Here is a 14775-nt window from a genome sequence, read left to right on the forward strand (position 1 = left end):
GATGACCGTCCCCTCCCACCACAGCTTTTAAATAGCCTTAACAGCTTAGTGAAGTGAGAGAAATGCTTAGTGAAGGTACTGTATTTCTGCAAGATGGAAATGGAAGTATAATATATTGTACTACCCAGATTTTGCTGTCCTCCTCTGCCCCTAGGGCGGCATCTATTATCAAATCCCCTTCCCTGGCCAGAAGAGGAGGACTCTTGAGGAGCATCTTGAAAGGAGGACTGAGTCCTGCGGAACCACAGTTTCTTACAACCCCCACAGAGTCTTGGAGAAGAAAATAAGCTGGACAAGCTCATCCATGGGGGAAGACACCCAGGAGGAAGATGGGCCCAAGTTGAATGCCTTCAGAAACATGGATATCTCCAAAGATGAGGTTGGGGGAAGACCAACCGCCCCACTCTTTCAGGGTCTTGATATTCCAAAGGACACCTCCTAGGACAGAAGTCTAGGGGACCAGTCCCCTTCCTTGAAAACAGTGTCCTCAGTGAGGGACTCGAGGGGAGTCCAAGTGCCCCTCTTGCACATCCTCTTCTGGGGAGGCTCTTCCACCATGGGCTCTGGGGTGGACTCAGAAGAGGAGGGTACCACATAGGGATAATACCCTTCTGAAGGTGTCCAAAGGAGGGCTGACCCCGAAAGGATGACAAGGACTCTCCACCCAAAATAGAACAAGGTGTGTGTGTGTGTGGGGGGGGGGGGGCACAGCCAAGGTAGAGGCTGCCGACTAACCAGAGACTGTCCTCTCTATCGCCTGCAAGGATGACTGACTGGAAGAAGCCTCACCCTCATCCTTGCTGGGAAAAGCCAACTGGGGTTGGAAAGGGGGACCCCCAATACAACACTGACATCCCCAAACAATATCAGTCCTGAGCTGTCCAAAGCAGATGCCCCCAAGGGAAGGGAATGATCCGAAAGCTCTGGACCGGATCCTCCACCTTGGTGGCCCCAGCGGACTTCTCGGGGCCGAAGCATAGCCAGCTCCGATTGCAATGGGGCTAAACCAGCCAGGGATCTAGGCAGTGGGGAGTGAGAAGACTAGCCGACAATGATGGCCTCTCCTTAAGCAAGCTCTGACCCTGTGAAGCTGAACTCACATGAATCAGACAGAAAGAGAGCAGTTCTGATGTGGGTGAAGAGCCCCTCAGCAAGTGATCAGGGGACGGTAACAAGCCAAGTTCCATTTGGGCTTTGAGGAAGCTCCTCATCAACTAGTCCATGTCTGACGGGAGTAAACTCCTGGTAGACCTGGAGGAAACAGAAGAATGACCTGAATGAGCTGAGGGTCTGTGGTCTCTAGAAGAGGACCTGCTGAACTGCTTCGGATTCAATACTCTCAAAGGGGCTGTAAGATCAACAATAATAATGGGCTATGAGGAAGATGTCAGATCCGATGGCATAGATGGATCCAAGCGCACTAAGGACCCCATGGACTGATCCGACATACCAGTCAGATCAAACGGGTTTTTGGACCCAAATGGATCAGAGGACCTCCGAGCCTCTGAGGATTCGGATCTGACAGGGGGAGCAGAGGCTCTAGGAGCCGAAGAGCCTGGAGCCAATGCCCCCAAGGTTGGGCTCAGATCCAGGGCACTGGGAGCAGGGAGTTTGGCCTTTTAGAAGGAGAGTCCAGAGAGGAAAAGGGCTTACTCTTGGGATCTGATGGGGCTTTAGAGGAGGAGCCTGAGACCAGGGGACCCCCTTTAGCTAGCCCTTTAAGCAAAAGCATATTTCTATGGTTGAGGAGCACTGGGGTTGAATCCCGCACAGATATCACATTCAACCTCTAAATGGGGCTCTCCTAAACAGTAGATGCCCTCCTCATGCATATCGGCAGGAGCTAACTTCCAACAGCATGAGGAGCAGCACCTGCATCCAGAGGGGTTATCTGACATACTAAACAAAAACACAACCCCCTCCCCCCTCCAGAGACGCACACAAGCACTCTGCCAAAGAAAGGAAGGAAAAAATACTAGGTAAGGGGATAAGGTGGGAAAACCCTAGCGGACCGACGAACAGCTAACGGAGGGGTGGGAATCTACCACTAAACTAACTAAACTAAACTAACTAATAAAGACAGAAATTGGAAGATAAAAACAAAAAAATACCCCAAAAAAGATTACTTATCTAAATGAAAAGCTCGAGCTGTAGAAGACATGTCCACTCAATTTGTGGCAAACAAGATCTTAGGATTATGGGTAGCAGGGGCTCTTGGAAGGGGAAGAGCTCGAGCTGAGGAGCTGTCGCTTACTTTGCCGACTCAGATCCAAGACCCATCTGTGATCAATGATGACACAGATAACATCAGATCCTGGGCTTTGCCATGGAGGTTCCAGACGTAGCTGAAAAAGGCTTTGTGGTTTCCTTTTGTTTTGGAGGCTAGTTTCAATTCATAATTGGCTTTGGAGATTTTGACTAAAATGCTTGTAAGACATTACCTTCTGTGAGACAATAACACTTATGGATTTAAACCAATGTGTTGCACAACCAAAGATATTACACTTATGATCTAGATGGAAGGAGTGCAAAAAGAGTTGCTGATTTCAATAATCCAATTTAGAAATTTTATGTGGTGGATACCATTCAGATATACAAGACAACTGTAACAGTGTGACACTGAAGAATTCAAGGACTTTGTAATTACCTTACTTTGTGTTTTATAGCAAAATACTTACTAAGAACGGTTACATACTGGAGTGGTAGTGATATGAGATTGGATGCAAAGGGGAGAGGGTTTTGTTGATTACAGACCATCACAAAATGGATCAGTAGCCTAGGTAAGAGAGAAAGGACCTCCAAACACTTAACCCGACCTAGTTCGGCTTTCTTAAGGGCAGATCATGCCTACTAAACCTGGTTGACTTCTTTGAGACAGTCACCAAGCCCACAGACGAGGGAAAGGTGGTTCACACAGCCTACCTTGACCTCGCCAAGACTTTCAACACCATTCCCCACACAGGTATTGCAGAAAAACTCACCAGCCTAAACATAAACCCCTACGTCACGAGATGGGTTGCCAACTGGCTTACAGACAGAACTCACACGATAAGAATAGCGGGCTCCAGGTCCGACTCTAAACAAGTCACAAGTGGTGTCCCACAAGGCTCAGTCCTGGGACCCCTACTGTTCAGCAAATACTTCTCAGAAGTACAGGCAAACACAGGAGGACTATGGCTAACCAAGTTCGCCGATGACTGCAAACTGGGTGCCATAACTGACTCTCCGGCTGACATGGACATCCTCCAAAAGGGTCTTACTAAGATGGACACCTGGTGTCAAAGTCATGGCCTCAAGCTAAATGCAAAAAAATGCATAGCCATCCCATTTGGGAAAAACAAAACACCCACGAATTACCACATAGGTGGCAGCTCCCTTAATACAGAAGAGATAATGAGAGATCTGGGGACCCAGGTAGATAGTAATCTCTCCTTTGACAATCATATTGCCAAAGTAGTTAGGAAATCCTTCTATGTGGCCCATCTAATTACTAAAGGGTTCGCATCTAGAAATAAAGAGGTTATAGTGCCCCTCTATTCATCACTCATTAGACCCGTCAGAGTACAATGCCCCATTTGGGATGTACCTCACAAAACATTTCCAACAGCTGGAAAGACCACAAACGTACCTCACCAAGAGGTTTACTGGCCTCAAACATATGTCCTATGCAGTCCGATTGAAAAAACTCTGGCTGTACTCAGTGGCATATCGCTTACTCAGAGGTGATCTCTGCCTGACTTACAAAGCCATGTCCAACTCAGAACTGATGGACATGCTCCACCTAAAGAAATCCAAATCACTGTGAGCCACGTGCTCTAGTGAGCTAAACCTCGCCACAACAATAAACTGAACATGCTGGAGGGATAGATTCCTGTCACAGAGACTCCCCATGTTTTGTAACAAAATTCCAAACTACATTAGGCACAACCCCTCACTAACACTCCAAGAGAAACCTTGACGAGTGGATGGGTAACAGAAAATACACCCCTGGGATCACTTCATTGGCTCTGCTTGACAGAGGATCAGTTAATTAATCAATGGGGCAACGAAAGCCGACACTCTGGCTAGACTTATAAATGCCCTTGGGCAGATAGCCTAGTACCTACCTATGAACCTATGAGTGACCCAACTTCAGTGAAACTGATGTTAAGAAGCTTAAACTTGAGTAAAACATGGGAAGAGGTGGACAGAGTTATCACCAATAGGAAGGGATAGAAAAGTAGTAGTAGGCACCAATGGTCTGCCACAGAACACTGCTGGAGTGGCAACAAACAGGGCCAGAGAGATGTCAGGAGAAGTTGTTGGTGGTAGCATTCTCAGAAAGTACAGTTGTGTACCTACCATAAATGTAGATGTTTGAGTGTATTCACTGTTGCAGTCATTACACTTGGGTTATCCTGCTGGCAGGCTACCTGCAGTCGGCCAGTGTTCCAAAGTCTAGGTCCGGCGTCGGTTGCAGTCGCCTCTTCCCGGATGTCAGTGCGCCAGGGGTATAAAAGATGCAACCGACACCATTTTCTTCAGTTTTTCTTGCCCCAGATGTCAGGTGCCCCCAGATAGGAAGGCTGAAAAAAAAAATTATGGCAAAAAGCATGCATGTACAAGATAAACATTTCCTTCATTTACAAGCAAATACACCACATAAGTTGTATAGAGTTGTGAAGTACAGAAAAGTCCCAACAATGAAAAAGGGGATGGTGGGTGGGTAACCTGGACTGCAACAGTGAATACACTCGAACATCTACATTTATGGTAGGTACACAACTGTACTATGTTCAAAGTATTTCACTGTTGCAGTCATTACACTTGGGTTGAATCCCAAAGCTGAGGTTGGGTGGCTGGGCCTAAATAGGATTAGGAGAGGCTACCAGGCCCTGCAGAACTGCAGTGGCAAAGCCTGCTCTGGATTTAGAGTAGAGAGGTAAGTGGTAGTGCTTGGTGAAAGTGTGCACTGAACTCCAGGTTGCAGCTTCTAAAATGTCTTTGGTTGGTACTCAATCTGAGAAAGGCTGCTGAAGTGGCTGCTGCACTGGCAGAATGTGGCCTAATGCCCTTAGGTACTGATTTGCCATGTTGTGCATAACATAAGTGAATGCAGTGCCCTATCCATTTTGAAATTGTCTGCTTTGAGATAGGTTTTCCTTGTGATCCTGTAGCATAGGCTACAAACAGTTGCTCAGTTTTTCTGAAAGCTTTTGTTTTGTCCAAGTAGAATTGTAGCTGTCTGTGTATGCCCAAAGCGTGCAGAAGTCTCTCCCCTTTATTCTGGAGATTTGGATAGAAAGTTGGCAAATGAATGGTTTGGTTAAGAGCCACATTGGAAACCACCTTTGGCATGAATGTTGGGTTTGTCCTTAGAGAGACCCTGTCCTGGTGAAAAATAATGAAGGGTTCCACTGCCATTAATGCCTGTAACTCTGAGACTCTTCTTGCTGAAGTTACTGCTAGGAGCAGAGCAGTTTTTCATGATAAGAATTTTATATTGGCTGTGCTGGCTGGTTCAAAAGTAGGCAGTGTGAGCTTTTCTAAAACAAAATTGAGATCCCAAGTAGGTATTGGTGCTCTCCTTGGGGGTCTTATGTTTTTTGCCCCTCTGAGGTACTGTCTTAGTAGTGGATGTGAAAAAATACGAGGTTCTGTATTGTAATGAGCCGAAATGGCAGAGGCATGGATCTTAATAGATGAGAAGGATAGGCCTTTGTCAGGCATCTCAGTTAGGTATTGTAAAATCTGAGGTATATTTGGAACAAGTGGTTCGAGCCCTTGTGCCTGGTTCCAAGCACAGAATCTCTTCCATTTTTCTGCATAAGATTTCCTAGTGCTGGGCCTCCTGGCTTCTAAAATGACATTCATAACAGCTTTAGAGAGAGGTGTGGTCTGAGTGGCTATATTACCTGCCATGCAGCCAGATTTAAGGTTCTGAGTTGACTGTGCAGAATCTTTTAGTTATGTACTTACCATAACTTCGGATGCATGGGATCCATCTCGCCTACATTCATAACTGATGGGTTCGGAGCCGATCCATCGGCTCCGACTCGGCCAACTAGTATACTAGAACGAAGTCTCTTATTGGCTGGGCTACCCTCTATCCCAGGATGCACCACACCTGCTTCCCCAGATCTTGTTTGTTCGCTTTCATACTTGCATGCAAACACAGAAAAATACCAGTTACTCTAACCAACTAAAGTTCTTCAAGAGAAGATCTCCAAATGGACCAACATTTCCTCTAAATCAGAATGGAAGGGGGAAAGGAGGGTGGGTACGAATGAATGTAGGTGAGATGGATCCCATACATCCGAAGTTATGGTAAGTACATAACTAAAAGATGTAATGGGATCCTATCTCGCCTACATTCATAACTGATGGGACAGCGTCCCTAGCATCTAAATCCCGGGTGGCTCATTGGAAAACACTCCTGAGAACTGTGGAACCAAAGGAAGCCCTGCCTCGAGAAACCACATCTAGTTTGTAATGAGAAATGAAAGTGTGCGGAGAAGTCCAGGTAGCCGCAGCACAAATATCATCTATTGATAATTTGGAGTGAAATGCTACAGAAGTAGCCATTGCCCTGGTAGAATGAGCCCTGACTGGAAAGGGAAGCTCTTTGTCAGCCTGCGAATAAATGAAACAGATGCAATCTTTAATCCATTTGGCTATGGAGGTTTTAGCCACTGGTTGACCCAACCTGTTTACTGCAAAGGACACAAACAGTTGATTTGACTTCCGCGTCTGAGTAGTCCTGTTCAAATAAAAACGCAGTTGTCTATGGACATCCAACTGATGAAAGATATATTCTGCGTTATTGAAGAATTTGGGGGAAAAAAAAAACAGGGAGCTCTAGGGACTGTTGAATGCAGAAAGAAGATGCTACCTTTGGTAAAAAAAGAGGGATTTAATTTAAGGGACACTCTATCTTTGTGAAAAATCAAATAAGGAGGATTAGAACAAAGAGCCTGGAGCTCTGAAACCTGCTTGGCCGAAGTTATGGCCACTAAAAAAGCGGTATTCGAAGACAGGAATTTCATATCACAGGTAGCTGTCAGTTCAAAGGGGAGGGCAGTTAAGGCAGCCAGGACCAAATTTAGGTCCCAAGGGGGTACAGGATGAGATATTGGGGGCCTAAGGAGCCACGCTCCTTTAAGGAAAGACTTGCAAAGCTTGTTTGCCATTAATGACGGTTCAAAAGAAACATGAAAATTAGAGATGGCCGCTAGCTGAACCTTAATCGTGGAAACTGAGCCCAACTGAAAAAGAGAGGCCAGGAAATTCAAGACCTCCGGTACTGGGGCGGTAAGAGGGTCTATACCTCGTCGCTGTGCCCAAAGGGCAAACCTTTTCCATTTGCTGGAATACAGTTTGATAGTGGAAGGTTTGTGAGAAGACGACAAAATGTGGATAACCTCCGGAGAGAGGGAACTGTCCCTGACTAAGGATGGAAGCGGAGTAACCACGCAGCCAACCTCAAGGACCTGAGAGATGGGTGAGACTGTCCTGACTGATGAGTCAACAGGTCTGGCACCGGGTCCAGAAACCATGGACCTTCCACCGCATACCTCCGAAGGAAGGGGAACCAAACCTGACGAGGCCAGTGCGGGGCAATCAAAATCATGTCACTCTCCAGGTAAATTGCCTTCTGTATCACCCTCGGTAGGAGGGGAACCGGAGGGAAGGCATAAAGGAGACCGGGGGGCCAAATGTGGGTTAGAGCGTCCCTGGGAATCTGTCCCTGAGAGGGGGTCAGAGTGAAGAACTCTCTGCACTTCGCATTGTGGGGGCTGGCAAACAAATCGCAGCAAGGGAGACCCCAGTTGGCGAAGATTTTCGCAGCCACTCTTTGGTTGAGGGACCACTCGTGGGGTAACAGGATAGTCCTGCTTAGTCTGTCCGCAATCACATTGGATTTCCCCGGGATGTGCGTTGCCATTAGGAAGCGTTTGGTAGCTACCGCCCAGTGCCAAAGTCTCATGGCTTCTCTGCACAGTGGGTACGACCTGGTCCCACCTTGCTTGTTTATATACCAAACTACCGACATGTTGTCGGATAGGATAGCAATCAGACCTTGCGGGAGAGCGTGATGGAGAGCTTGTAGTACCAATAGCACCGCTCTCATTTCCAGGATATTGATGTGTAAATGCGCTTCCTGGGGTTGCCATGTGCCTTGGACAGACCTGTCCAGATAATGACCCCCCCACCCTACCTGGGAGGCGTCCGTGGTCACAGTGGCAACGGGGGACTGAAGGATAAAAGGTCGCCCCTGGTCGAGATTGGATCGGAGGAGCCACCAACGCAGATCTCGACGGCAACTTTCCGTAATCATAACCAAGTGGTTCAAGGGGAGTTCCTGATAGGGCCATTGAACCGAAAGTAGCCATTGCAGCACTCGCATGTGCAGTCTGGCTAAGGGGACTAGGAGAATAGTTGATGCCATCGACCCCAATACCTGCAGAATCAGATTGGCCGGAGCTCTTGATAGGGGGAGGCAGGATCGAACTTAGTTCTGCAAAACCTGAATCCTTGCTGCCGGTAAGAAGGCGCGCATCCTTCTTGTGTCTAACTCTGCGCCTATAAAGGTAATACGCTGAGATGGCTGTAGCACAGATTTTTCCCAGTTGAAAGTGATTCCTAGGAAACGGCACAAGCTGACTGTGGCCATGAGCACCTGAATTAGTAGATGCTTGGAGGTGGCAGTAAGGAGCCAGTCGTCTAGATATGGAAACACTTGGAATCCTAGACTTCTCAGGTGAGCAGTCACCACTGCCAGACACTTGGTGAACACCCTGGGGGCTGTGGTGAGACCAAAGGGCAGTGCCCGGAACTGGAAATGACTGTCTCCCAGGCGGAAGCGTAAATGACTCCTGGACTCTTGACTTATCAGAATGTGATAGTAAGCGTCCTTGAGATCTATGGAGCACATCCAGACATCCTTCTCCAATAGTGGGAGAATGGACTGAAGAGTGATCATTCGGAATTTGGACTTTTTCACAAAGCGATTCAATGAACTGAAGTCCCCTGTCTTTTTTGGCACCAAAAATAGTCTTGAGTAAGTTCCTGATCCGATCTGATCGGCGGGGACAGGCTGGATGACTCCTTTTTCTAACAGCTTTGAAACCTCTACTGCTGCTTGATCCCGCTGACTGGGTGGCACGTCCGGGATTTCCCTGAAGGGAAGGGGGGGCTTGATGAAGGGAATGAGATAGCCTCCGGTAATAATCCGGAGCACCCACTGGTCGCTGGTAATAGCTTCCCAAGCTTGTGGGTGTTCCGGAAAACGACCCCCGACTGGCTCCGGAGCTGCACAGTCGGGCACCAACTCAGGGACGTTGAGCGTAGGAGGAACCACGAAAGGAATCGCGGTCTCCAGGGTTACGGGGGCCTCTGCCACCTCTGGGGCAGCGTCTTCCCGAATTCCCCCCCCCCGCCTCTAGAGGGGGGATCACTGGGTGGAGTAGGGAAAGACCTCTGAGTTTTCCTGAACCACATTTTCCCTCCTCTCTGGGCCTTGGGGTAAGGCCTAGAGGAAGCGGAAAAACGGGCCCCAACGGCAGTCAAGGTCTTGCCCTCCTGCTCGCACCGAGTCAGTGTGTCCTTCACCTTGGGTCCAAACAAAGAGGACCCATCAAAAGGGGCGTCGGCAAAGGAAGACTTGAAAGCCTCCGTAAAGGAACACAAGCGTAACCAGGCATGTCTCCTAAGGGCCACGCCTGTTCCCGCTGCTCTACTCGCCCCCTCGGCGGCATACGAGATGAGCCTCATGGACGAGTTCACAATGGATGATAAGGTAGTCATCTGGGCGCCAACAGTGTGGGCTAATGCCTCGGGTAGATTACCTGTGAGGGACTCACCTAGCTCTTTAAGAAGGTCCCTTTGGAGCCTAGTAAAATGACACAGATAATTCAGCGACCGTAAGGTAAAGGCCGCTGAAGAAAGGGTACGCTTCCCGTACCTATCCATGCTTCTAGAATCCTTATTAGGAGGGTGGATAGACGTTGAAGCCTCTGCCACGTCCTGCTGTATGGCAGATGCCACCACCATCGCATCTACAGGAACTCCTTTCGTTAAAAATTCCTTTTGAGGGGGAGCTGAAAGGAATTTGTTGGGTCTTGCAGGCACCGGTTCCACAGAGTCAGGGTGCTCCCAAGCCCTTCGAGAAATTAAATCAAGTAACTAATCGAAGGGCGGAGACACCCAGGAGGCAGAGGGCTGGGCCCCGAAGGCCTTGAGGAAGACTGACTCCTCAGCGGAAGGGGTTTTGGCCTGCCAATCTCCTCTCTGTCTCAGATTCTCAAGGATATCAGAGAAAGAGACATCATCCGAAGATGATTTTGGGGACCCCTCCGCATCATCGAGGTCAGTGTCAGATGTGACAGACTCATCTTGGGAGTCCACGTGCTTCCTCTTGCACAATTTCTTCCGTGGAGGCTCATCCGAAGCGGTTTCGGACGGACCCCCCGGAAGAAGGGATACCACCACGGGGGTATCCTCAGGCCCTGGGACCCCACTGTCATGGGACTGCAGTACGCCAGAAGCACCAGTCTCCAGGTCTAGGGATGGTGAGATGGAAACCTGCTGAGCCGGCAAGGACATGGCCAGCGGGCTCCTCATGGCCTCAAAGGCAGGACCTCCAGACTCCATGGAGGTCACTGGCCGAGAGACCATGACGGCACTAGGAATCCCCGCAGCCGATGCTCCGAGGGGAAGACTAGGCACCTAGCTCCAAGATGTTCCCCTCGGCCCCAGCTGAGGAAGTCCCGGTACCGAACCCCGAACCCGAGGACATGGTAGGAACAATGGTCGGAACCGATAAACTTCGAAGGGGTCTCGGTTCCGACTGTACGGCTCCGCCTTGCTCCACCATCACCGACTCCAACGGCTCCGAGGAGGTTGGAGGAGGAATCGAAAGCTTCGAGGGGGGGATTGGCTCCGGGGCCGAATGGGCTGGAGCCGAGACCATTTTTGCGAAAACCGGAGACTGGAAAAGCCTCTGAATAACTCTATCCAAATCTGAATCAGATAATTTGGAGGATCTAGAGGAAGTAGAAAGGGGTCGAGACGACTTCTCTCTCGGCTCAGGCAAGGTAGGGGACCGGCTCCGAAAGGGCTCCAACACTATCGGCGCCGGCTCCGACACAGTATGAATAAGGATCGGCACCGAAGGAGCTTTCGTAGCCGAGGGGGAAGAGTCTGAGCTGCACACCTCCACCGGCTCCGAGACCAATGGAACCGAGGGAGGTGATTCGCCTCTCGATGCTCCAACCTGCGGCTCCGAAACTAATGGAGCCGAGGAAAGAGGCATCGAGGCAGACCCTTCGACCCTTGGCTCCGAAGTCAGTGGAGCAGAGGAAGAAGAGGTCGACTTATGCTTCTTAGTAGTCGGCTCCGACGGACTGGTCGGAGCCGACGACGGTGATTCGCCTCTCGATGCTCCAACCTGCGGCTCCGAAACTAATGGAGCCGAGGAAAGAGGCATCGAGGCAGACCCTTCGACCCTTGGCTCCGAAGTCAGTGGAGCAGAGGAAGAAGAGGTCGACTTATGCTTCTTAGTAGTCGGCTCCGACGGACTGGTCGGAGCCGACGACCTTTTCTTTTTAGAAGCAGTAGCAGGAGACGAAGCCAAAGCTTCCTCAAAGGACGGCTTAATAAGGCCCTTCAGGATTAATTTATGTTTACGTTCTTGAAGAACCCTAGCGGAAAAGGCATGACACACACTACATGTCTCTTGCAAATGCTTTGGCCCTAAACAATACACGCAAACGGCATGACTATCAGTGATAGGCATTTTATAATTGCACCTAGTGCACTTTTTAAACCCAGATTTCTGCTCTTTAGACATTTTAGTGAACAATCTAACTGCCACACAAAGAACAGTACTTGACCAAAAACTGTTAGAGCGCGAGAAAAGGGCGTGAGCCCTCTGAAGACAGGTTTACCTCACAGGGGAGAACAACAACAAGGGAACACAACAACGGGCAAAAGCCCTCTAACTTAAACGGGCTTTACCCGGAGAAGAAAAGGAGTAAAAATAGACAACACACTCACTCCACTAAGAAGGGCAAAGGCCCTCTAACTTAAACGGGCCTTGCCCGAATACCAACAAGATACAAAAACTGCCAATAACACTCAACAATACACAGAATAGCTGTTAAAACAGCTGTTGATAGAATTTATGAAGAAAAATACACTTAGCTCCAGCCAAGTCGAGACCACGTCTAGCTTGTAAAGCGGCAAACGAGATCTGGGGAAGCAGGTGTGGTGCATCCTGGGATAGAGGGTAGCCCAGCCAATAAGAGACTTCATTCTAGTATACTAGTTGGCCGAGTCGGAGCCGATGGATCGGCTCCGAACCCATCAGTTATGAATGTAGGCGAGATAGGATCCCATTACATCTGATTGTTTTGTTGAGTCAGAAGATGAGGAATTTGAGGTAAAGGCCAGGCTGGGCCTTGAGACAAGCTCTTTAGGATTGGGTACCAGTGCTGGCGTGGCCAGACTGGGGCAATCAGGATCATTTTTGGCTTCTCTTGTCTGACTTTTAGGAGCACCTTGGGAAGAAGAGGCAGTGGAGGGAAGGCATAAACTGTCAGGGTTTTCCAGCTGAATGATAGAGCATCCACTCTCCATGCTTGTGAGTGATAAGTTCTTGTGCAGAATTTCTGTAGTTGGCAGTTGTGAGGGGAGGCAAAAAGATCTATGTCTGGGCGTCCCCATTTCCTTGTTATCATGCTGAAGACCTGTGGATTTAGTTTCCATTCGTGAGGATCCATGAGATTTCTGCTTAGTTCTTCTGCCAGTGTATTTTTCGTTCCTGGCAGGAATTATGCCTGCAGATGTATTTGATAGGTCAGTGCTGTGTTCCACAAAGTCATGGCTTGCCTGCAGAGGTGGTAGGAATGTGTGCCCCCTTGCTTATGTACCACATAACTATGGTATTGTCCGTCTTTATTAATAGTTGTCCTGGATGTTGTAGGTCCTTGAAAGCTGTCAGGGCATTCTGTACAGCTAGCATCTCTTTTTGATTGATGTGAAGATGCATTTGTTCCTTGGGCCACGTGCTCTGAATACATTTTCCTGCCATATGTGCCCCCCAGGCATAATCCGATGCATCAGTTGTTACTGTCGGCTTGGCTGTGGGTAAGGTGAAAGGCTGTCCCTTGTTGTGGTGACAGGCCCAGGACTACCATCGAAACTCCTGTTGTAGGCAGGGAATTAAAGTTATTATTGTTTCCAGGCTGTGGCAATATTGAGTCCAAACACTTTTTAGATACCATTGTAGTTTCCTTATATGCAGTCTTGCATATGGAATTAGTAGAATGCAGGACGCCATGAAGCCCAAGGCCTGCAGAATTTTTCTTGCAGGGAGCTGGGTCTTTGTTGCCATCATTTGAAAGTAATGAGTCAGTTGCCTTTGCTTGTCTGGCGTGAGATAAGCCATCTGGGCAGTTGTATTTATGCTTGCACCCAGGAATATTATCTCTTGAGAGGGCACTAGTTTTGATTTCTTTTCGTTTACTGTGTACCCTAAGCAAATTAGTAATCTTTTTACAAACGCCAGATGTTTTAGAAGAATGTCCTTGCTCTCTGCTTGAATAAGGCAGTCGTCCAAGTAGGGATATATTTGAATTCCTCTTTGTCTGCAAAATGCAATTACTGGTGCCAGGCATTTTGTGAAGACCCTGGGCACAGTAGATGAGCCAAAGGGCAGTGCAGAGAATTGGTAATGCATTGAGCCAGCTATGAATCTGAGGTATCTTCTGCAAGATTGTCTGATTGGGACATGCAGGTATGCCTCCTTGAAGTCCAAAGTAACTAGCCAAGCCTTCTTGCCCAGCATGGGTAGAAGTTGCTGCAGTGTTAACATTTTGAATTTTGGAACATCCAGGAAAGTATTTAGGATTGACAAGTCCAGTATTGGTCTCCAGGCTTTGTCCTTTCTAGGTACTAAGAAAAGTCTTGAGTAAAATCCTTGTCCCTGTTCTTGCTGTGGTACTCTTTGAATAGCTCCCATGTCCATGAGAGCAGCAATTTGTTTTTGTGCCTCTGCCCATTGGTTGTGTGGCAGGTCCGGCATACCTTTTGATTTTGGAAGGGTGTGAAAGTGGAACCTGTAACCCTGAGAAAAGTACAGTTTTGTACAACCATAAATGTAGATGTTCGAGTGTTCACACTGCTGCAGTCATCACACACGGGTTATCTGCCGTCAGGCGGTCCCGCAGTCAGCCCGAGTTCCAATGTCTTGGTCCGGCGTCGGTTGCTGTCGCTTCTTCCCTGACGTCAGTGTGACAGGGGTATAAAAGAGGCAGCCAACGCCATTTTCTTCAGTTTTTCTTGCCCCAGATGTCAGGTGCCCCCAAATAGGAAGGCAATACATAATCCTAAGTAAATAACATAAGGAGAAAACAATAGCTACAGCTGTAAGCAAATACACCATATAGAAATACATCTTAGAGATTGTATAAACAGGGAGCTATAGATAAACCAAGGTAAGAAGAGGGGAAGGTGGGAGGGTAACCTGGACTGCAGCAGTGTGAGCACTCGAACATCTACATTTATGGTAAGTACAAAACTGTACTATGTTCATCGTGTTACACTGCTGCAGTCATCACACTTGGGTTGAATCCCAAAGCTAAGGCTGGGCAGTTGGTACTAAACAGGGTTTGGAGAAGGTAGCAGGCCCTGCAAAACTGCAGTGGCAAAGCCAGCTCTGTTTTTTGAATATAGAGGTAAGTGGTAGTGCTTGGTGAAGGTGTACACTGAACTCCAAGTTGCAGCTTCCAAAAT

At 48.4% G+C, this 14775-nt stretch overlaps 1 protein-coding gene across 1 annotated transcript in view; it reads right to left on the reverse strand.

Moving 5' to 3' along the window:
• SND1 (staphylococcal nuclease and tudor domain containing 1) overlaps positions 1-14775 on the reverse strand; it is a gene marked incomplete in the record, with an annotated part of 3811866 nt that overhangs the window by 1252131 nt on the left and 2544960 nt on the right.

This window comes from Protopterus annectens, chromosome 11.part0, assembly GCF_019279795.1.
Source record: "Protopterus annectens isolate FY-2018-M chromosome 11.part0, PAN1.0, whole genome shotgun sequence".
NCBI classification, from domain to species: domain Eukaryota; kingdom Metazoa; phylum Chordata; order Ceratodontiformes; family Protopteridae; genus Protopterus; species Protopterus annectens.